At 36.8% G+C, this 22,211-nt stretch overlaps 1 pseudogene; it reads right to left on the bottom strand.

Moving 5' to 3' along the window:
- The window catches only part of LOC138151437 (HAUS augmin-like complex subunit 2), a 55,845-nt pseudogene extending 34,057 nt beyond the window's left edge, over positions 1 to 21,788 (bottom strand).
- Positions 21,789 to 22,211: the final 423 nt, after the last annotated feature.

Here is a 22,211-nt window from a genome sequence, read left to right as displayed (position 1 = left end):
TATATATATATATATATATATATATATATATATATATATATATATAACTTTGGATCAGCCACTTCATTCCTCAAGGGCTCAGTTTTCTATGCTGTGAAATACACAAATATTCAAATGGATCCATTATGTCCTTGATCTGGGTATTGCCTCAAAAATGCAGATCATGGCCCATTCTTTCCTGACATTCCTTATTCTTGATTATGATCTCCTGTAAGTAGACAACAAGTAAAGGTTTTCCTTGCTTTCTTCAGATATCATGAGGATACCAGTGGTTCACCCAAAATATTCATTTGTCATCTCTAGCCTTTACCATCTTACTGCCCTTTCTTTTCTTGTCATATATGCCTTGATGATATCTTTTATCCAAGTATTTCCTCCTTTGATATCAATAACTAATCACTAGTTTATCAGTTAATAAAGCATTTCAAATTTTTGATTTTCATATTCTCTCCCTTCCTCTAGCTCTTTACCTGGATATTGAAAAGGCAAGCAAATATAATACTCAATATGTGGGTGAAGTCATATGAAGCATATTTCTATATTAAAGTTGTCTTTGAAAAAAAAGTTTTGCTGATTTTATTTTTTTTCACACAAATCTTACCCCATTATCCCCACCCTCATTAACAGAAAAGAAAAAAAAAACAGAATTAAAAGAAAAAATGGGCACACAGCTGGCAACTAGGATAATATCTGTTCAGTTTGGGATGTGTTGAACTCAACATGTTTAACACTAACTTTTTTCCTGCTAAAATAAATGCTTTTTTATAGTTCAATTCAACCATTTATTAATTACTTGCCATATGAAAAAGTGTTAAAGATAAAAATACGGAAGAGAAACTCACTCTTTGCCTTCAAGAAGTTTATCTTCTACTTGAGGATACAATTAAATAAAAATAAATTAAATAAGTATAAAAATATAAAATATAAAAATAAAATAAAAAATAAGCATATTGAGCATTTCTATAGTATTACCAACAAGCTACAAGCTACAATAACTACCTGCAGGAAGAGATAGAAAGAGAAATTCTATTTAAAGTAACTGCAAACAATATAATCCTTGGCAGTCTCCCTGCCAAGACCTACCCATGGAATATATGAAAAAAAAAAAGAAAAATCTCTTCACACCAATAAAGATAGATTTGAACAGCTGGAGAAATATAAATTGCTGGCATCCAAAATGGCGGAGTAGAAGCAAGACCTCTGAGTGGCTCCAGCTTCCACCTTTCCCAATCCATGTAAAAAGGGGACTCTGATCAAATGTTGGAGCTGTAGAACCCAAAAAATGACACAGAAAAACTAACCTCCTGCTGAGGACAGCCCAGCATTGGACAGCACAGTGTTTTGGGACTTGAGCCCAGGCCTGCCTGAGCCAGAGGTTTTGGCCCCAGGGCAGGCCTGAACAGCCATCAGTTGGAGGGACTCCAGATCAGCAGCAGCTGTGGCCCTTTCCAGAATTATCAACACATAGATGGGAAGGACAAAGTGAGAGGTCAGTGCAGTCTGGATTTTGGGACCCAGTAAGTAGGAGTGCATCAGCTTTTGCCCCCAGGGCAAGAAGCTGCTGAGATGCCTGGCAGAGCCAGCCAGCACCACGTGGCAGCTTCAGCTCCCGGCCTGCAGAGTATAGGGGGACCAAGCAACCAGTCTGAGTGGTCATCTCTTTTGCTTTAACAGGCTTAGATCTGGATTGCAGTGCAGGGTGGAGGTCCTGGGGTGTGTGTCCAGGTTGCTAGAGAGTGTGGAGGCCTCAGAGAGGGCACCCATCTAATATCTCTGGCAGCTGAGAAAACCCCAGTGTTTGGGAGGAAAGCTCTCCTGTCTGGCAGCAGAGTCCTACTGTGGCAAAAAGCCCAGGGGTCAAGTGACTGTGGGGCAACATGACCAGGCAAAGGAAACAAAGCAGACAGAAGATTCCAACATTTGACTCCTATTTGGGGGACAAAAAGGAGTAAAGCATGGAACAAGAGGAAAGCAGTGAAGTCAGAACATATGCACCAAAAGCTCCAAAGAAAAATACAGGCCATAGAGGACCTTAAGAAACAGATAAGAAAAGTGGAGGGAAAATTGGGAAGAGAAATGAGAACAATGCAAGAAAATTATGAAATGAGAGTCAACAGCCTGACTGAGGAAAATAAGACCTTAAAAAACAGACTAACTCAAATGGCAAAAGAGGCTCAAAAAGGCAATGAGGAGAAGAATGCCTTAAAAAGCCAAATTTGCCAGATGGAAAAAGAATCTCAAAAGCTCACTGAGGAGAATCATTGCTTAAGAATTAAATTGGAGCAAATGGACACTAATGACTTTATGAGAAATCAAGATGCTGTTAAACAGACACAAACAAATGAAAGAATAGAAGGCAATGTGAAATATCTCATGGGAAAAACCACTGACCTGGAAAATAGATCCAGGAGAGATAACTTAAAATTATTGGGCTACCTCAAAGCCATGATCAAAGTAAGAACCTAGAAATCATCTTCCAGGAAATTCTCAAAGAAAACTGCCTCGATGTTTTAGAACCAGAGGGCAAAATAGAGGTTGAAAGAATCCACTGATCACCTCCTGAAAAAGAACCCCAAAAGAAAACTCCTAGGAATATTATAGCCAGGTTCCAGAATTCCCAGATTAAGGAGAGAATATTACAAGAAGCAAGGAAGAAACAATTTGAATATTGTGGAAACACAATCAGGATAACCCAGGATCTGGCAGCTTCTACACTGAGGGATCAAAGGGCTTGGAATATGATATTCCAAAGGGCAAAGGAGCTGGGATTAAAACCAAGAGTCACCTACCCAGCAAAACTGAGTATCATGTTTCAGGGGAAAATATGGTCATTCAGTGGAATAGAGGACTTTCAAGCATTCTTGATGAAAAAACCAGAGTTGAATAGAAAAATTGACATTCAGATACAAGAAGCAAGAGAAGCATGAGAATGTAAACAGGTAAAATAAATCATAAAGAACTTATCAAAGTTGAACTATTTACATTCCCACAAGGAAAAACAATAATTGTAACTGATGAAACTTTTCTCAGTATGAAAAAAGTTGAAGGGAATATATATATGAGGGTATATGGGCATATGAATAAATATATGAATGTGTGTATATATGTTTACAGGTATACATAGATAGAGGGCACGGGACCAATTTAACAGGAAGGGATGGTACTTAAAAGGTGAAATTAAGAGGTGAGAGAGGAATATAATGAGAGGAGATGGGGAGAGCGAGAAAGGGGTAAGCTATCTCACATAGAAGAGGCAAGGGAAAATGGTTACAATGGAGGGGAAAAATAGGAAGGCAAAAGGAAATGGGTTAACTTTATTCTCATTGAATTTGGCTTGGGGAGGGAATGAAATACACACTAAATAGGGTATCTCACCCTACAGGAGAGTAGGGGGGAAGGGGATGAGAGGGGAGATAATGGAAGAGATGAAAGGCTGGGGGGAGGGAAGTTGGAAGCACCCAGGTTTGAAAAGGGACAGGATCAAAGTAGAGAATAGAACAAGTGGGAGGTGGGATAGGAGGGAGGGAAGTGAGGTTAGTCTTTTACAATATATCTACTATATTATTGTTTTGCATTAGCTACACATGTACAACCTATACTGAGTTGCTTATCTTCCCAGTATGGGTGTGTGACAAGTGAGGAAGGGAATGAATCTGGAATTCAAAGTTTTAAAATCAAATGTTTAAATATATATATACATATATACACATACACATATAGGTATATATTCTATTATTAATACTATTTTCATGTAATTTGGAAATAAGATATACAGGCACTGGAGCATATATATCCACCATGCCCTACTGGAAAAGTCTAAAGGGGTATGGGAGAAAATATGGGAGAGAGAGGATTGGAGGAGGGGATATCCTGGGTGACTGCTATTTTGAGGCGGTGGGCAGGGGAAATACTGGGAGAATATTTGTAACTCAAAATCTGGCGGAAGTGAATGATATAAATAAGAAGTTAATAAAGCATTTGAAAAATGAAAAAAATTAGCATATTAATGTTAAATTTAGGAGATTGAAATTACAGATGACTAATGGGATACAGAAAAGATGTCTTTAGAAGAATATATCTGGATCGAGCCTTGAAGGAACCAAAGAATTCCAATTTAAATGTTAAACCCAATGGTATATTTCATTCTCTGCATCTTTCAGTCAAGTGTGTGACTATCAAGAAGTGGTCTACTATGGAATATATATATTTTGAAAATAATTCTGCATATGATATAGTGGGTAAAATGTTAAATATGGAAACAGGGTGATTTGGATTCAAATCCATTCTCTGAAGCTTACTAGGTGTGTTTCCTTGGGAAGAGAAATTCCAAGGCCAAGTTTCCTTATCTATAAAGTAGGGAGAATCAAACCTATAATAACTACATCGGAATTATTAGTCTCAAATTAATTAATATATGTAAAGTTCTGTGAAAATATTTATACACGTTTTTGCTATTGTTATTATTATTACATTATTATTTATTATCTAAAGATATAAACCCCAAATACAACAATAATGCAGTTTAAAACTGAGAGTTTAAAACTTAATTTATCATTAAAAAAGCAGCTATCAAGTACTACTATCCACAAGGTACTGTTAGTGGCTAGGAATATAGAAAGTTGAAAATGAAAGTCTCTCAGGGGCTTACATTCTATCAGGGGAATCAATATTTACATATATAAAATTATATGAAATAAATACAGGGTTTTATTTGGAGCAAATGTAATAGCTTCAGGTGCAGAGACAGGAGATAGACTATTGGTCAGAAAGAGCATCAAGAAAGTCATTGTGTCTACTTGTAAGCTGAGACTCTTAACCTGAGGTCTGTCATTTAAAAAAAAATGGTAACAGAATTTCAATATAATTGATTTTTTTGTAATCCTATGCATTTTTTTAAATTTATAAATGCTATTTTGAGAAGGGCTCCATGGATATCACAACACTTGTAAGGGTCTCTTCTCTGTCTCTGTCTGTCTCTTTCTCTGTCTGTCTGTCTGTCTCTGTCTCTGTTTCTCTCTCTCTCTCTCTCTCTCTCTCTCTCTCTCTCTCTCTCTTTCTCTCTCTCTCTCTCTTTCTCTCTGTCTCTCCCTCTCTGTGTCTGTCTGTCTCTATCTCTGCCTCTGTCTCTGTCTGTCTCTCCTTCTCTCTCACACACTCACACACACACAGGAGTATGTAAAAGGTAAATAATACTCTCAAGTTAACTTGAGGAAAGATTTTAAAAATACAATGAGAGATGAACAGATAGAGCATTTATTAAATTTTTGCTATGTTGTAGATACTGTGCTAAATTCTAGAGAAGCAATACAAGTCAGATATAGCTAGCCAAGCAGAGAGATAGAACAAAAGAGAATTTCTTAAGTACTTACTGTATTCTAGGCACTCTGCTAAGACTGAGGATACAAATATATGTGAGCAAGATCCATATCTATCCTTAAGATGATTACATTCTAACTGGGGAAGATAATATATAAATTGGAGACAGATGGGAGTTTGGCAGTGGTCATGCATACCATGACATTGTGTGATAGCTTGGAAGTATCATAATAAATGAAAATATAGCAAAAAATCACTTATCAGAGCCCCATATTCCAAAGGCAGAGTCCAGGATTCCACTGACAAACAAATGTCATACATTGAATGGTATGGAGCATGGTATGGAGTTGTCTAGGAAGAGCCTGGGATCCTGATTCAGGGCAATATTAGGCAAAAATTCATTATATGAGACAGGGAACCGAAGGGGGAAGGGTATAGATTTGCGAGGAATAGAAGAGAGATGAGGATGAAGGTCTTTAATTGCCAAAGGGGATTATATTTGATGCTAAAGGTAGTATTAAGTCACAACATTATATGACTCCAAAAATTCAGTAGTGATTTCAGATGGAGTGGAAGCAAAATAAGCAGGGAAGTTTTATTATGCTTAATGGCACCACAATGGCATTATATCAATATTAAATATTTACATACAATGATGGCATATTGACTAAGGACTTAAAAAGTTAACTAAAGTCACTAAGGCATTAACAGAAGATTTTTAAGTATTTTAGAACTTGACTATTATAATGGAAAGCTAAATAGAAAAAGGAATTAAAATTTGAAGTTAGTGTTGATAAAACTAGAATTAGTAGATAAATGTATGGAGAGAGCCAAATGGAAATATTAAATAATATAAAACAAATATTAAACAAGAATATTTATTAAAAAAGTTCATGCTCTAGAGCATAAAGAATTCATCCATAAATGGAGAATGGCAATAATGAAGCATGTGCGTTGCAAATTCTACTCATTGTCAACTTCACTAATATGTATTTTCATGCCAAGAACACTGATTACATCCTATCTAGGTCTAGCAATCCTTTGTTAATTCTATTCATTTCACCCTATAAGTTTTCTACAAGATGGCCACTGATGTATTGGTTGGCTTCCTCACTTTCTTCCAAAGTAAGTATACTTGTAGAAGGCACTAGTTGTTCACCAGTTATCTCTCATCTTCATCATGTTCCAACCGATCTTCTTTTTTAATCATTCATTCCCTTGATGACATCCTTTACTCAGATTGCTCTTCATGGTTTCTTAATGTTTATGTGGGAAAAAAAAAACCTGCTTACATTTGTCATAGCCTCTCTATTTCCCTAGAGCGACTTTTGTATTTTTCAGCTGTTTTATTCATGTCTGACTCTTCTAGACCCCATTCGGGGTTTTCTTGGCAAAGATACTGTAGGGGTTTACCAGTTTCTTTTCTAGCTCATTTTATAGTTGAGGAACTGAGGAAAACAGGGTTAAATGATTTGCCCAGGGTCACACAGCTAACAAGTGTCTGAGACTAGATTTGAGTTCAGAAGATGAATCTCCCTGATTTCTGGCCTGGCATTGTAATTACTATCTCCTAGCTGTTGCCTATCTCCACCCCTGCCCAAGGAATACTCATTTTTAATTCTTCATAAAATTTAGCGTTCCATGACTCATATCCATACAATAATGCTGATGAATTGTTGGTATTAAAATGATGTGCATCTGTTTCTCAGGGAACTTGGAGATCATTACAAGGACATTGCAATTTTTTTCAAAACAAACCACCTGCTTTTCTTCTCCTATTAAATATTGAGTACATCTCTCTGTTCGTCTCCATTGTCAGAGGTACATATACTTGTGGATAAGTTCTATAACTTGTCCATCTAACTATGTTCTAATTTTTATAACAGGTACTGTTAAGTCACTTGGTTTTTCCTACACAGTTTGGTCAAATTATTTCAAGTGGTTACTGATATGTTTCAGGAAGAATTGCAGAGTTCCAGGGTTTGATGCAACCAGTAAGATGTCATCAGCTAACAAGACAGCTGGAGGATGTTACCATTCACTTGGAATTCCTCTTCCCATTTTAATCTGCACTGTGTATTCTCCATGAGAGTGACAAATGCCTTTTCAAACATCTATCTTCTGATGTTATGATTGTCCAATATTGATGATCAGAGGATCTGTTATCTCTTTCAAATAATCTTGATCAATTATAATAAATGAAAAGAGATACCTTTTTGGAAAAAGAGCTTTTAAGAAAGAATATTGCCTAACAAGTGAAATAGTTGCTCATATTTTTAATCAACAAACAGTGACATTTACATCCTGTCTCTGTCTTAATATAGGTTGTCACACATACCTTTCTAATTTCTCATTTGGCAGCTTCTGAATTTCCCCATCATTTTCATCAAGCCTATCCTGATATTTGTAAGTGTTCTGACCCAGATGAACAAATACAGTGACACAAACCAAGTCTCTGAAAGTTGCCACAACTGAAAAATGACTAAGGAAAATGTACCTAAGAGAGCACAAAGCCAATAAGGCAGAGTAAGGCAGGAATTCACCTGAACTCCCAATTTTACCTCCAAAGAATTGTAAAATAATGCCTCAAAATGTATTCTGGAGCAGCAGAATTTATACAATTACAAGATAAAAACAACTTTCTAGCACAAGACAAATTAGAAGGTAGGCAGGAAAAGTCTGTCTTACTTGGGTAAAAGGAGAGTACAGTCCAATGTAGGCAACATTAGAGCAACTCAGCAGTAACCCACACCCCTGCAAGCCAATGGCGAGGCCCTGAGTCCTGGCACAGGTTAGCAGTGAGACCCTGCAGCCCTGGGGCAGTTGGTCAGCTCCCTTGGTCTGGTGCACAGGTGACCAGTCAGACTTTGAGACACAGTTGAAAGAGCCAGTGGTGAGGTTCTGCACCTCCAGTATAAGAAGCTTGTGAAAGTACCTCTTCCAACACAGGAGCAAAAGTCAACTTTAAAAGTTACAAAATATAAAGGAAAATGAGCAAAAAAAGAAAAAGAACCTGACCATAAAAAGTTAATGTGGTGACAGAGAAGAGCAGAACAAACTCAGAAGAGGAAAACAATATCAAAACATCTACATGCAAGGTGTCAATGAAAAATAGAAATAGGTCTCAGGCCCCAAAAGAATTTCTGTCAGAATTCAAAATGGATTTTGAAAATCAAATAAGAAAGGTAGAAGAACAAAATTAAGAAAAGAAATGAGAGTGATACAAAGGAATCATGAAAAAAGAGAGATAATAGCTTGGTAAAGGAAGCACAAAAATGAAAAAAAAATGTACAAAAATTCATTGAAGAAAACAATTCCTTAAAAGATAGAATTGGAAAGGTGAAACCTAATTACTACAAGAGAAATCAAGAAACAATAAAAAACAATGAAAAAATAGAAGAAAATATTAAATATTTCATAGGAAAAAACAACTGACCTGGAAATAGGTCCAGGAGAGATAATTTGAGAATTATCAGAGTACCTGAAAGCCATGATCAAAATCACTTCCTGAAAGAGATCCCAAAATGAAAACTCCAAGAATTTCAGAACTCTCAGGTCAAGGAGGAAATATACAGGCCTCCAGAAAAAAACATTTCAAAATCATGAAGCCACAGTGAGTATTAAAAATAATTTAATGACTGTGACATTAAAGGATCAGAGGGTTTGGAAAAAGATATTCCAAAAATTAAACAAGCTACGATTTCATTCAATAATCACCTATCTAAAGAAACTGAGTATAAACCTTCAAGGGGAGCATGGATATTTAATGAAATAGAAGACTTTCAAGCATTTATTAGGAAAAAACTAGGCCTGAAAAGAAAATTTTATTTCCAAATACAAGACTCAAGGGAATCACAAAAAGTTAATCTGGAAAGGGAAATCATAAGGCATTCAAAAAGGTTAAATTCTTTACACTCTTACATGGGAAAATGATACCTGTAACTTGGCTATTAGAAGAAGCATACATCGACAGAGGATCTGGGTATGTGTTGATTTTGATGGAATGATATAAAAAAAATTAAGGGGTGAGAAAGAGGATGGCATTCAGAGAAGATGAAAGGGAGAGGTGAAATAGGGTAAATAATCTCAAACATAGAGGGTGGACATCACTTGAAATGTACTCTCATTGGAACTGGCTCAAAGAAGGAATTCCATGCACATTTAATAACATACACATTCAATAAGGTATAGAAATCTTTCTTACCCTAAAGGGAAGTAGATGGGGAAGGAAATGCATGATTTTCACATAAAGGATGATACCATAAACAAATTAGGAGAACAAGAATTAGTTTGCCTCTCATATCTATGGAGAAAGGAAGAATTTAAGACCAAGCAAGAGATAGAGAACATTATGAGATATAAAATGGATAATTTTGATTATCTTAAATTAAAAAGCTATTGCACAAACAAAACCAATGCAATCAAGGTTAGAAGAAAATAAAGCTGGGAAACAATCTTTATAGAAAGTATCTCTGATAAAAGCCTCATTTCTCAAAAATATAGAACTTTTCTAGAGGATTATTATTCAGCACAGAGAATAATAGAACAAATATTTTGGGTGATTCATTTACCATTTTTATTTTCCTTCCTACTCCCCAAACTTCTTGTATATATCACCACCATCAATGAATAGCCAGCTCTAGGAAAATTGGACTTTGTTTCTATACTTCAGTAAATAACCTAGCATCATTCATTTAGTGCCTGTTGTGAATAAACTTATATATATATATATTACATATATATATGTGTGTGTGTGCGTGTGTGTGTAAATCTCCTCTTTTAGAATGCAAAAGGGCCCATTATTTTTATCATGTTGGCAATAAATGGTCTTCTTTTTTCTTGTCCTCCCTCTCCCACCTTTTTTCTTAAATATTCTTTGAGGAAATTCAGCTATTGGCATTATCTATGGAATTGCTTCAATGGTATTGAAGTGAGAAACATTGAACTTTAGGTAATTTTTTTTCTGAATCTGAACTTTGATTTGTATAACAGACTTTTTTTTTTACCAGTTACTGTAGTTAAGCTTCTTAAACAAAATTCTTACAATATGAATATTTAATCCAGTATTGTTATTCTAAACCTGTTCCATTTGAAAGTTAAGGTGGATTTTGTACTAATAAATTTTTAAATTTCTATATTAATGCATACAGAAAATACACAGATATCATAGTAATTGTGATGGAAAATGAGGAAGGAATTCCAAACTAAAAAGCCTCACACTTATTTTTTTCAACCCTGGAGCAAGAAAAATCTAACTATAAGTGAATGGAAGTAGAAAGACTCTTTTGAAGTTGTAATATATCTTATGAAATAGTTTGATTTCTCAAGCATATTTCGACTGAAATCAATGTAGGAACATTTGAAGGAAAACTTTCCAAATATTACACATTCATGTGGACAAATTAGTCTTATTTTTTATCCCTATATAGAAGAATTTAGAGAAAACAATGACATCCTCATAGAACTGGAAGAGGTCTTAAATGTCATCTGTTGAACCCTCTATTACTGTATGGATGAGGAGTCTATTGCATAGTATAGAGTCTATTGTATAAAGATGATAAATGACATAACAAGCAAAGTTGGTATTTGTACTCAACAACTGATTGATTTAAACCCAGATTTAGAATTCTTTTAACTACACTGCTCACTCTATAGATGTTTAGACTGTCTGTCTGCATGACTATATTGAATATCTGTTGCAAAAGCTTTTATTAGACACTTTCTCTATTGGGTAAGTATAATTATCCACCAACTATTGCTGTCCCTATTTAAGTGAAGGACAAAGCAATCCTTGGAATATTTCTTTTCAAATTGTAACACATAGAGGTAGATTTACCATGTTATATATGTACATATGTGTGCATATATTTATATACACATGTGTGTATGCATATATATGTATGTATGTATATAGACATGCATAAATGCATGTATATGTCTTATTGCACTAGGAAGGGTAAAACACCTAAATATATTAGCAAATACTGTGGGATTTGAGGATTATATTCCCTTTAATTTCCCTCCAGTGAAGAGAGCCAAAGCATTGGAAAGAATGATATTAAAAAGAGGTTCAAGATAAATAATTTATTACTTATGGAGCAGATATTCAGGGGAAGCATAGTGGGAAATAAGAATGGAGGCAAAGTATGTAAATACTATCTTTTTTCCTCCCTAGAACTTTGGTTTGAATGGAGAAGAGATAAAGGATGGTTTCACAAAGGGTCAAGTTAAGAATAATTTAAAAAAATATATTATGACTGGGGAGACCTGAGTTTGTTTATGAGTAGCTAGGAAGCTGCCTGTGGATATGCAGAACTTCAAAATTGGGGAGAGAAAGAATGATAGAAGTGTCAGTGTTCCAGAAAAGTTAGAAGAATGGGGCCAAGAGTACAAATAAAGGTGTTAGTATTAGCAAGGAGAAAGGCTAACTCTTTCTCAGAGATAGGAGCCTCTGAAGAGAGTCCTCTGTTAAGAGAGAAGAGGGAGAGTAGTAGAAGTGATTTCAGAATATAACAGAAGGTTTTCAAATATCTGTCATGGAAATTACATAGGGAGTGATCAGAGCAAAGTGAAAATATTAATATATACCTTCCTGATAGTGGCTGACATAAATTTGAAGTGAATGCATTCAGCACAGTTGCATAACTTCCTCATTTTTGCAAGACACATTGTGATTTGTGGGATAAGAAGAAGGATTTCCTTTCCACCCATCTTTGCCCACTAACTGGATACTTGATAGGGTCAACTTTTTATGAGTTAAGGATTACTCAATAATCAAGCAAACACAAATGCATTAAGACAGAGTTTAAGTACCTTATTGATCTACACCAACTTTTTTATACTAACTCTATATAACCTCATTGGTGTCTCACTTTTCCATCCTTCAGTACCACTTTTAAACCAGTTTCTGACATCATTTTTTTCTTCTATTTTTTTCCCACAAGAGATTAAGGTCTCATCTCTTTCATAGGATCAAATCTGGAAAAGACCTTAATGATCATTAAATCCTGAACTCTAATTTTGCATATCAAGAAACTGAGTCACACTGAGGCAAAGTGACTTGCTGAAGGTTACACAGCTAATAAATCTCTAAAATGTGATTCAAATCTATGTCTTTATGACTCCAGGTCCAGTATACCACCCTTCACATCACAGTTCTCCTCTGCTTTATAGAACAAAAGATTGCTAAAAGGATTAATTCATCCATCCATGTCATAGAAACAAAATGTCTGGAATCAAGTTCTAAACTAAGGTGTATGTGGTTGGGAGGTAGATGTGTTTGGAGTGGGTTAGGGAAAAAGATAATGAGAGCTATTTTGGACATGTTGAGTTTGGAATGTCTATGGAATCCTATTTGAAGTGGCCAGTAGATGGTCATCACTAATAATGAATCTCAGAAGAGATTAAGAATGAGTATGTGAATCATTTGCAATGAAGTCATTTGCATAGAAATGCTAATTGACCAAAATGGGAGACAAGGAGGCCACTGAATTAACAAGCATAGAGAATAAAAGAGAAGAGGTCCTTTGACAGAGCCTTGGGGAACAATTCCTCAGTTAGTTGATATGATAGGGATGACAAATCAGAAAAGGAGGCTACAGTAAAATTGGAAGTTGGGGGTCTAAATTTTGAAGATTCTTGACAGCTAGGTTAAAAAGTTTTTACTTTATTAAAAAGCAATGGGTTTTATTTGACAAAAGTCATGGAAGGTTTTTAAATACATAATGAAAACAGATGACCAGATCCATAATTTATGAAGAGTATTCTGGCCTTCGGGTGTTGGGAGGAAGAAACCATGGTTTCTGGAAGATGAAGGAGAAGACTATTGCAACAGACCAAGCAATGAAATCCTTTGCTTTCATGGTTACAACATGAATGAGAAAAGAGGAGTGAATAACAAAGGGTACACTAACAAAATTGAGATAAGACTGAGAAAAGTTAAGTCCAAAATTAATAGCAATCTCTGCTGATGTAATTCTTCACATTTTAGAAGAGTTCTCATTTTTTCCCCACAATAACTCTGTGAATTTGATATAGTATCATGTATATTTTACATGTGACAAAATGGAAGCCCAAGGTATATTGTTAATAATTTAGAGAGCTGTATCTCAACATCATTCTCCCTAAATAAAAATTCAGTGTTTTTTCCTCATTTCCCAGATTTCTCCACTATCATTGCATGTGATGAAGATAATAAAGTATAAGATAAAATGGACAAATAATTCAAGACCCAACAGGGTGTGATGAAAAGTTTTAGACTAAGATGTAAATTGTTGGATAGCTTTTAAACTATTTAAGATCTGTTCATTGTGGAATATTTCACAGGAAATAAATTCATTATTATTCTAGCCAGATACCTGTTAGCATGATTATATTTTACTTTATCCTTCTAGATTTCAGCTCTCTGTGGAATGTCTGACTATTTGTTTGACAAGGTATTTTGGCAGTGCCCTGAAAAATTTAATAGTTGAACATGTGCAATACTGAGATCCTTTCCTCCTATTAATGGAAAATACTAAATAGGAAAAAGTAGCAAGTTCCATATCTGAGAAAAATGTAACTTAAAAAATTATTTTGCAAGATGGTTTTCTCATTCATTTAGATAAAAAGGATGTGGGTTTATGCTATATATTCACATCTGATAAAAAGCAAGATTGTGTTTTAAAATATCCTCTTTTAGGCTATTTTTGACCAGGAAAAAGGATCCATTACCATTTTGGTATGATTAGTATTTTTTGTTTTGAATGTCTTCCTTTATGTTCATTCCAAAGGAAGTTGCTTGGCATCCAAGGAATTAACAATATAGCCAATAATAGATGTCATCACTTAATAAATCATCTCTTATATGTGGTGAAAAATATTGAGGAGTAAATAAATTCTCCCATAATCTGAGGGAGAAATAATTCCTTTTGGGGAGATCAGAAAAATCTACATAGTAACATTCACATCTGACCTGGGCTTTGAATGCTTGGTAGCATTTTAATAGGTAGATATGGGTGGGGGATTCATTCCAGAATGAGGGGGACCTTTTGAGGATATACACAAAGGTAAGAAAGGCAAGACACATTTAGGAAACTACAACTAGACCAGTTCTATGAATTCTTTTTTTTTTTAAAAGCAATTGGGTTTAAATAACTTGCTTAAGGTTACACTGCCAATTATTTTGTGTGGGTGTTAAGTATCCGAATCCAGAACCAATCCCGGGTCCTCCTGACTCCAGGGCGGTGCTCTTATTCACTGCGCCACCTAACCACCCCGAGTTCTTTGAATTCTTAAATACGATGTATACATGACTGGAAAAGTAGGTAGCAAAATCCAATGGCAAAGACCTCAACCACAACAACAACAACAAAAATGCTTAATTAATTTTCTCTTTGCATCTTCTACTTCTCAAACATTTGAATGTAGATTATTATCAAATATTCATATAACAGTAAGCTGGTAGGGATTGAGACACCAAAAACCAAAACAAAACAAGTACAACAACACCCTTAGGCTAAAAATAATCACTTGAATCTAAGAAGACAAAATGAAGCAAGACAAGCCTATGTCAATCACAATATGGATCTATGATAGTATCAAAGCAAATGTAAAGCCTTACACAGGGTGAATACAAGATAGGCGATTTCTGGGTTATTATTTTTAGGGAAAGAATTTATAGGTTTTAGTGGACATCAAATTCAATATGATTTAACAATGAGATATCCCACAAGTGGGGTGTATGGAGTGTTAGAGGATTTGCACCTCTGGTATGAGGATGTGCTGAGCCCTTTTTCAGGGTTGCTTATCCACCTTTGGTGTCTACTTGTCACTCAACTCTCACCTGTGGTTCCAAGAAGTTGTAGCATGCACAGCAACCATGTCCTGTTAAATCATCTTGGCAGATGGGCTAAACCAGGTTAAGAATAACCAAGGGGCCTCAAGCCCATTGGTGAGTTAGGGGGATGTTTGCCACAAATATAAGAAGACTTCCTCCAGCAGAATAGGTGGATGAGAACAATTTGCTCCAATGGTCATGCAGGTTGCTGAAGTAGGTGCTATGGCATTCTTAGAGCTTGGTAAGACATCAAGGATGCCAAGGTCATCCCCTGCATCTGGGACCATTGACAGTCCTCCTGACTTTCATCTTGTCAATGAACTTCAGTGATTTTGGAAGAAAAAATGAGGCTGATGTAGGGGATTTGGAAATATACTAGTTAGCAATTTGTTACCCTGAAGTAGAAGGACTGCCTTGGGTAATAATGACTATCCCTCAGGGAACATTTATTTGCAGGCTAGCTATGATGATGGAGTGATAGATTATGTTGCTGTTGCTATTGATGATTATGATGATGGTTTTTGGTGATTGTAATGATGTCATTCAGAGATATGACACAATTTTTTGATAATCATGCATTGTGGGAAAGTGAAGTGGAAAAAAGGATTTATCCTGTACCTACTATTTGCCCTGTTTTACAAAAAAAAGTCTCATTATATATAAAACTGGTCAGCTTTGCCACAATCCAAGTATTTTAGACATTGCTGAAGAAGGCTACAAGAGACATTCAATTTCATACTACTATTATTTTTCTGTCATGAGAGATGTCATGTCAAACATGCCAGAAATAATATGATCAACAAGAACAAGAAAACTGATTATGGTAGAAACACAAGCCCCATCCCCTCTCTGAGTCTGATTTTTCTCACCTATGAGGGCATTTGAGTAGATGTCCTTCCTCTATGATCCCCTCCTTCCCTCAGGTTGTATATATAGTTTTTGTGAAAGTATAAGAATCCATGAATATGCTTCCAACTTAAATACTGTTTTTGAAGTAGTAAATTTCTACAGTTGGTTTGTATCAACAAATTAAGTCATTGCTTTCCATAATCACTCAGAGCCCTCATAAATATCATCATATTTTTCTCACTTTTCAGTTGTTAGTCATCAAACATCCATTCACTTCATTATTTCTTGTACTGGAATTGGTGATAAATCCCTGTGTTTAATTTCCCCCAAACTTTCTTAGCTCACTGGGGTCTGAACACATTGAGACGGCTCCATAATTAGGTTAAGTAGAACCACAGCTGGTGGTGAAGGAACTGCTCCCTCCTATCTCTCCCACTTTTTTATTACTTTCCAAAGAGTTAGGAATAGGTTTCCTCTCCTTACCTTTTGAAATCCAGCTTAGAGTCACCCCACAGCATGAAGCCCTAGGAGAGGCAGCAGAATTTGCCATCTGGTAAGAATATGTTGGAGAACCTTCAGCTATTTTATTTCAACAAAAGTAAAAATAAAAGTCTATTAATTCAGCTCCTTGCTTGGCTGAGAGAGGAATTCCACCAGCCTCAAATTGTATCTGGTTTACTACATGTCTGGCTCTAATATGTACAATGAAAGCCAGACAATTTGGATGAAAATATTGTTCCTTTCTGAGCTTTCAGCAATTGGAGCACAGAATTGTGTTATTCATTCCTTAAATTTATAGTCCTTCCCTCCCATGTCTCCACTGCATTGATCTGAAACCCACAGTCTGTTTATTTGGGTTGTTTCTTTGATGGTGGCATAAGGACTAAATATCTCCACGTGAAAAAGAAAATGGTGGTTGAGGCAGTGCCAAGCTCAGCAGCACATCTGTTGGGTAGAACACTCCACACATCCCAGAGCCATGCCAGTCCACCATTGCTTGCACTGGCTATGTCTAATAACCAGGGCCAGAGAGACATTAGGGCACTCTTATCTGTACCAGGCATTCAAAAACTTAATAATATATATTTAACACTCCTGAATGAAATTTTGAATTGGCTTATAATTAGTTTGTATGTTTAACCCCTGTCCCACCCAAAGGTCATAGAAATATTGGATATCAGTTGGAAAGATCCTAGGGACTAATTAGCTTAAGGTGAATATAAACAGGAATCTTCTCTGCTATATCACTAACTAGTATTCATTCAGCTCTACTTGGAAGCCTTCAGTGATGGGGAACCCACCATTTCCAAAGGCTTCTTATTGCACTAATAGACAGTTCTAGCTCGTTATATGCTTTTTCTTCTACCAATCCACCAAGTGCCTCTTAGCATCTTCTGCCTATAATAACCGTGGGGATCAAAGAGAATTGTCTAATATTTCTTTTACATGATAATCTTTTAAATAATTAGAGACAGCTCTCATTCTTCATCCCAAACTTTTATCTAGGCTAAAACTCCTTGATATAATCCATATATACTGCTCTTTTCTTTTTTAATTAAATTTTTTATATTTATTTTTAGTTTACATGATTCATTCCCTTTCTTTTTTTGCGGGGGGGAGAGGTTAACAAGCTTACTTTAATCAATCAAACATATACCATTTACCTAGTTCAGGGGAAAAAGGTCAGCACCCCTTACTTAAGAGTATACAGACAGTAATTACAAGCCAGAGAAACAGATCAATCAGACAGGCCTTCAAACTGTCCAACCATTACATCCATACCTAATCACAGTTACCAGAGAGGGAGCATCAACATCTGGGTTTTTCAAAGCCAGGGGGCTCTCAGCGGCTGCCCAGTCTCATCTGGTCAAATCACACAACACTTCTCAAAGTGAGCCCCCAAACAAAGTCTCACATCCGGGATTATATAGCCTTCTCCTGGGTCAGAGAATGTAACAACCCTCTTGACCCACTGCCCAACCACAAGGTGTGTTCCTGAAAAACAAGCCTCCCACCACAGGCTCAAAGTGCACTTAACCTAGGGAAGATCTTAAAAATTTACATTCCTATAACATTTGGCCCCAAGAACTTTCATGCCCATAGCATAGACAATTTACATTTGAATTAGCACTAAACATCTCTTAGGTCACATTTTCAAGATACATAACTAAGTTTCCAAAGTGGCCACAGGGCCTTAAACAAACACAAAGTACATTGCATTTTCACCTCAATTCAAAATAAGTGTCCAAATAAAGTTCTTTCGAGCAGAGGGGGGTGTTCTTCCCCTCATACTGTTCCAGCCCCTGCTCCCAAGTTCTGAGGGGCAGCTGGGCAACAAAACCAATAGTGTGGGGTCCTTGGGGGTCCATGGCACTTCACCCTATTCACCACAGACACAAGTCCCTCCTCCCCTGGGTTAGAAACTGTAGTGCAGCAAGAAACACATTCAGTGCCCCTGCTTTGCCACACAGTCCTTATCTTGTCCTGTGGCTGAATTCCAAACTCCTGGTTCCTTCTCCTCCTGAAGGCGGCAGCTGCTCCTGGCTTCTGCTCAGGTCCCATTGCAGGCAGCTGACCATTCCTTCTCTCAGCTCAGCAAAGTCAGCATGCCAACCATTCTTCTCTCCTGTTCCATGGCTCCACAGAGTCACAGCTACCACAACTGGGAAAAAAAAACCGATTATCCCAGTCCCCAAACTTTCCTTTTACTCTGCAGATCCTGTTCTTGACGCCATTTGTAGCATCAAGCACCCCAGCATCCCCAGGGTGGCTGCCAACACAGGTTCTTAGATATGCTTTGCTAAAGGAAAGCAATTCAAAGTTAGTTAACAAGCTTACTTTAATCAATCAAGCATATATAGTTTACCTAGTTCAGGGGAAAAAGTTCAGCACCCCAAACTTCAGAGTATACAGACAGAAGTTACAAGACAGAGAAACAGATTAAGCAGATAGGCCTCCAAACTGTCTGACCATTACAATCATCCATACCTAATCACAGTTACTAGAGAGGGAAGCATCAACTTCTGGGTTGCTCAAAGCCGGGGGACTCTCAACAGCTGCCCAGAGTCTCATCTGGTCAAATCAAACAACACTTCTCAAAGTGAGCCCCCTAGATCATTTATTTCCACAAGTTTTTGAGTTACAAATTTTCTCCCCATTTTTTTCCCTACCCACCACCCCTAAATAGCAATCTCACTGTATACCCCCTCCCCCAATCTGCTCTCTCCTCTATCTCCCCTATACCCCCTCCAACATTCCAGTAGGGCAAGATGGATCTCTATACCCCAGTGCCTATATATCTTATTTCCTAGTTGCATGTAAAAAGGAATAATAATAATAGTTTTAAGCATTTGATTTTAAAATTTACAATTCCAGATTCTTCCCCTTCCTCCCTTGTCACCCGCCTTACTGGGAAGATAGGCAATTCAATATAGGTTGTACATGTGTAGCTACACAGAACATTTCCATAGTGGATATATTGTGAAAGACTGACTATATTTCCCTCCATCCTATGCAACCCCACACTTGTTCTAGTATCTACTTTGACCCTGTCCCTTTGAAAAAGTGTGTGCTTCTAATTTCCCTCCCCTCCAACCTGCCTTCCCCTCCATCATTCCCCCTCCCATTCCCTTCTCCCCTGCTCTCCTGTAGGGTGAGAAACCTATTTAGTGTGTATGTCATTCCCTCCCTAAGACAAATTCAATGAGAGTAAGGTTGACCCATTCCCTTTTGCCTTCTTGTTCTTCCCCTCCATTGTAATGGTTTTCCCTAGCCTCTTCTATATGAAATAATTTACCCCATTCTGTCTCTGCCCATCTCCTCTCATTATATTCCTCTCTCACCTCTCAATTTCACCATTTAAGTATCATCCATTCTTATTCAATTGGTCCTGTGCTCTCTGTCTATGTATATCTGTACACATATATACACACACTCACATATACCCTCCTACATAGACATATATGTAAGTATACATATATGTTATATATACACATATACATATACATTTATATTCCCTTCAACTATTCTCATATTGAGAAAAGTTTCATGAGTTAAAATTATCATTTTCCACGTAGGAATATAAATAGTTCAACTTTGATAAGTTTCTTATGATTTCTTTTCCCTATTTACCTTCTCATGCTTCTCTTGCTTCTTGCATCTGAATGTCAAATTTTCTATTCAACTCTGGTTTTTTCATCAAGAATGCTTGAAAGTCCTCTATTTCATTAAATGACCACATTTTCCTCTGAAACATCATGCTCAGTTTTGTTGTGCAGGTGATTCTTGCTTTTAAACCCAGCTCCTTTAACCTCTGGAATATAGTATTCCAAGCCCTTCAATTCTTCAAGGTAGAAGCTGCCAGATCTCGTGTTATCCTGATTTGTTTCCATAATATTAAAATTGCTCCTCTCTAGCTACTTGTAATATTTTCTCCTTGTTCTAGGATCTCCAGAATCTGGCTACAATATTCCTATGAGTTTACTATTTGGGATCTTTTTCAAGTGGTGATTGGTGGATTATTTCAAGCTCTATTTTGCCCTCTAGTTCTAAAACATCAGGACAATTTTCCTTAAGAATTTCTTGAAGGATGATTTCTAGGTTCTTTTTTTTAATCATGGCTTTCAGGTAGTCCAATAATTTTTAAATGATCTCTCCTCGATCTATTTTCCAGGTCAGTGGTTTTTCCAAGGAGATATTTCACATTGCCTTCTGTTTTGTCATTTGTTTGGATCTGTTTAATAGTATCTTGATTTCTTATAAAATTACTAGCTAACATTTGATGGAACCTAATTCTGAAGGAATTATTCTCTTCAGGGAGCTTTTGAGATTCTTTTTACATCTGGCAAATTTGACTTTTTAAGGCATTCTTCTCCTCATTGGCATTTAGAGTTAGTCTATTTTTTGCCTATTTTGCCATTTCAGTTAGTCCATTTTTTAAGGTGTCATTTTTTTCAGTCAGGTTGTTAACTCACTTTTCATGATTTACTTGCATCATTCTCATTTTTCTTCCCAAATTTTTCTTCCATTTCTCTTATTTGGTTTTTTTAATCCTTCTTATGCTCTTCTGTGGCCTGTAACCAATTCATATTTTTCTTGGAAGCTTTTTGGTACAGGAGTTCTGACTTTGTTGTCTTTCTCCTGTTCCATGCTTTGATTCTTTTTGTTGCCAAGAAATGAATCTAAGTTTTAATTGCTGTACTTGCTTTGCTTTCTTAGCTTGATCATGTTGCCACTCAATTACTTGACTTTTGAGCCTTTTGCCGCAGTAGAACTCTGCTTCCAGAGAGGAGAGCTTTGTCCCAAATTGCTGGGGTTTTCTCAGCTGATGGAGCTATTATTTGGGAGCCCTCTCTGAAGCCTCCACCCACTCTGGCATGTGGTCATGCACCCCAGGACCTCCACCTTAGTCATCAATCCAGAGCAAAGCAGGTTATAAAGCAAGAGAGATTACCCCTAAGACTGGTTGCTTGTTCCCCCTACAATCTGCAGGCCAGCAGCTCTGAAGCAGCCTTGTGGAGGCAGCCTCCAGGGGCCGAGTCCAGACTGCACTCCTGGACTTCCTGTTCTCAAAGTCTACACTGACCTCACACTTTGTCTTTGCCATCCCTCGGTTGATAATTCTGGAAACTGCCAGAGCTGTTGGTGATCCACTCTCCCAAAGTCCACTACAGGGTCGGGGCTGCCCTGAGGCTAAAACTGTGAGTTCACAAGGGGATTGGCTCTGCTTGCAGCCTGCTGAGATGGACCCTTCCTGCTGGCCAGCCAGGCTGCCTTCACTGGGAGGTTTTTTTTCTCTCTGCCACATTGTGGGTTCTGTAGCTCTAAAGTTTTTTTAGAGTCATTTTATAGGTATTTGAGGTGGTTATGGGGGGAGCTCATGGACTTTTCCTGGTTCTACACCACCACATTGGTTCCACCCCCCTCCCCAAACCTGCTCTTTTCCTCACCATCCTGGTTGTCTCTCTTTGAGTGTGCTCCAATGTGTTAATGTCCTAGCTGAAATGTAGCACCTAATACTATTCCCAATGCATGACCAGGGTAGAATAATAAAGACTATCATATTCCTGATTCTGGAAAGATGAATTCTGCTCAAGTCTAAGTTCATATTAGTGATTTTGGCAGATAATTCAGTCATTCAGTCAAAAACATTTATTAAGCCCTTATTATATACTAAAAGCACTGTGATTATTGCTAAGGTTCAAAAAAAGAGTTAAAAGACAGTCCTTGA

Source organism: Petaurus breviceps, unplaced genomic scaffold, assembly GCF_028583685.1.
Source record: "Petaurus breviceps papuanus isolate PSGF00001 unplaced genomic scaffold, PetGlider_PUasm1.0 140, whole genome shotgun sequence".
NCBI classification, from domain to species: Eukaryota; Metazoa; Chordata; class Mammalia; order Diprotodontia; family Petauridae; genus Petaurus; species Petaurus breviceps.
This window is presented reverse-complemented; position numbering and strand designations above follow the sequence as displayed.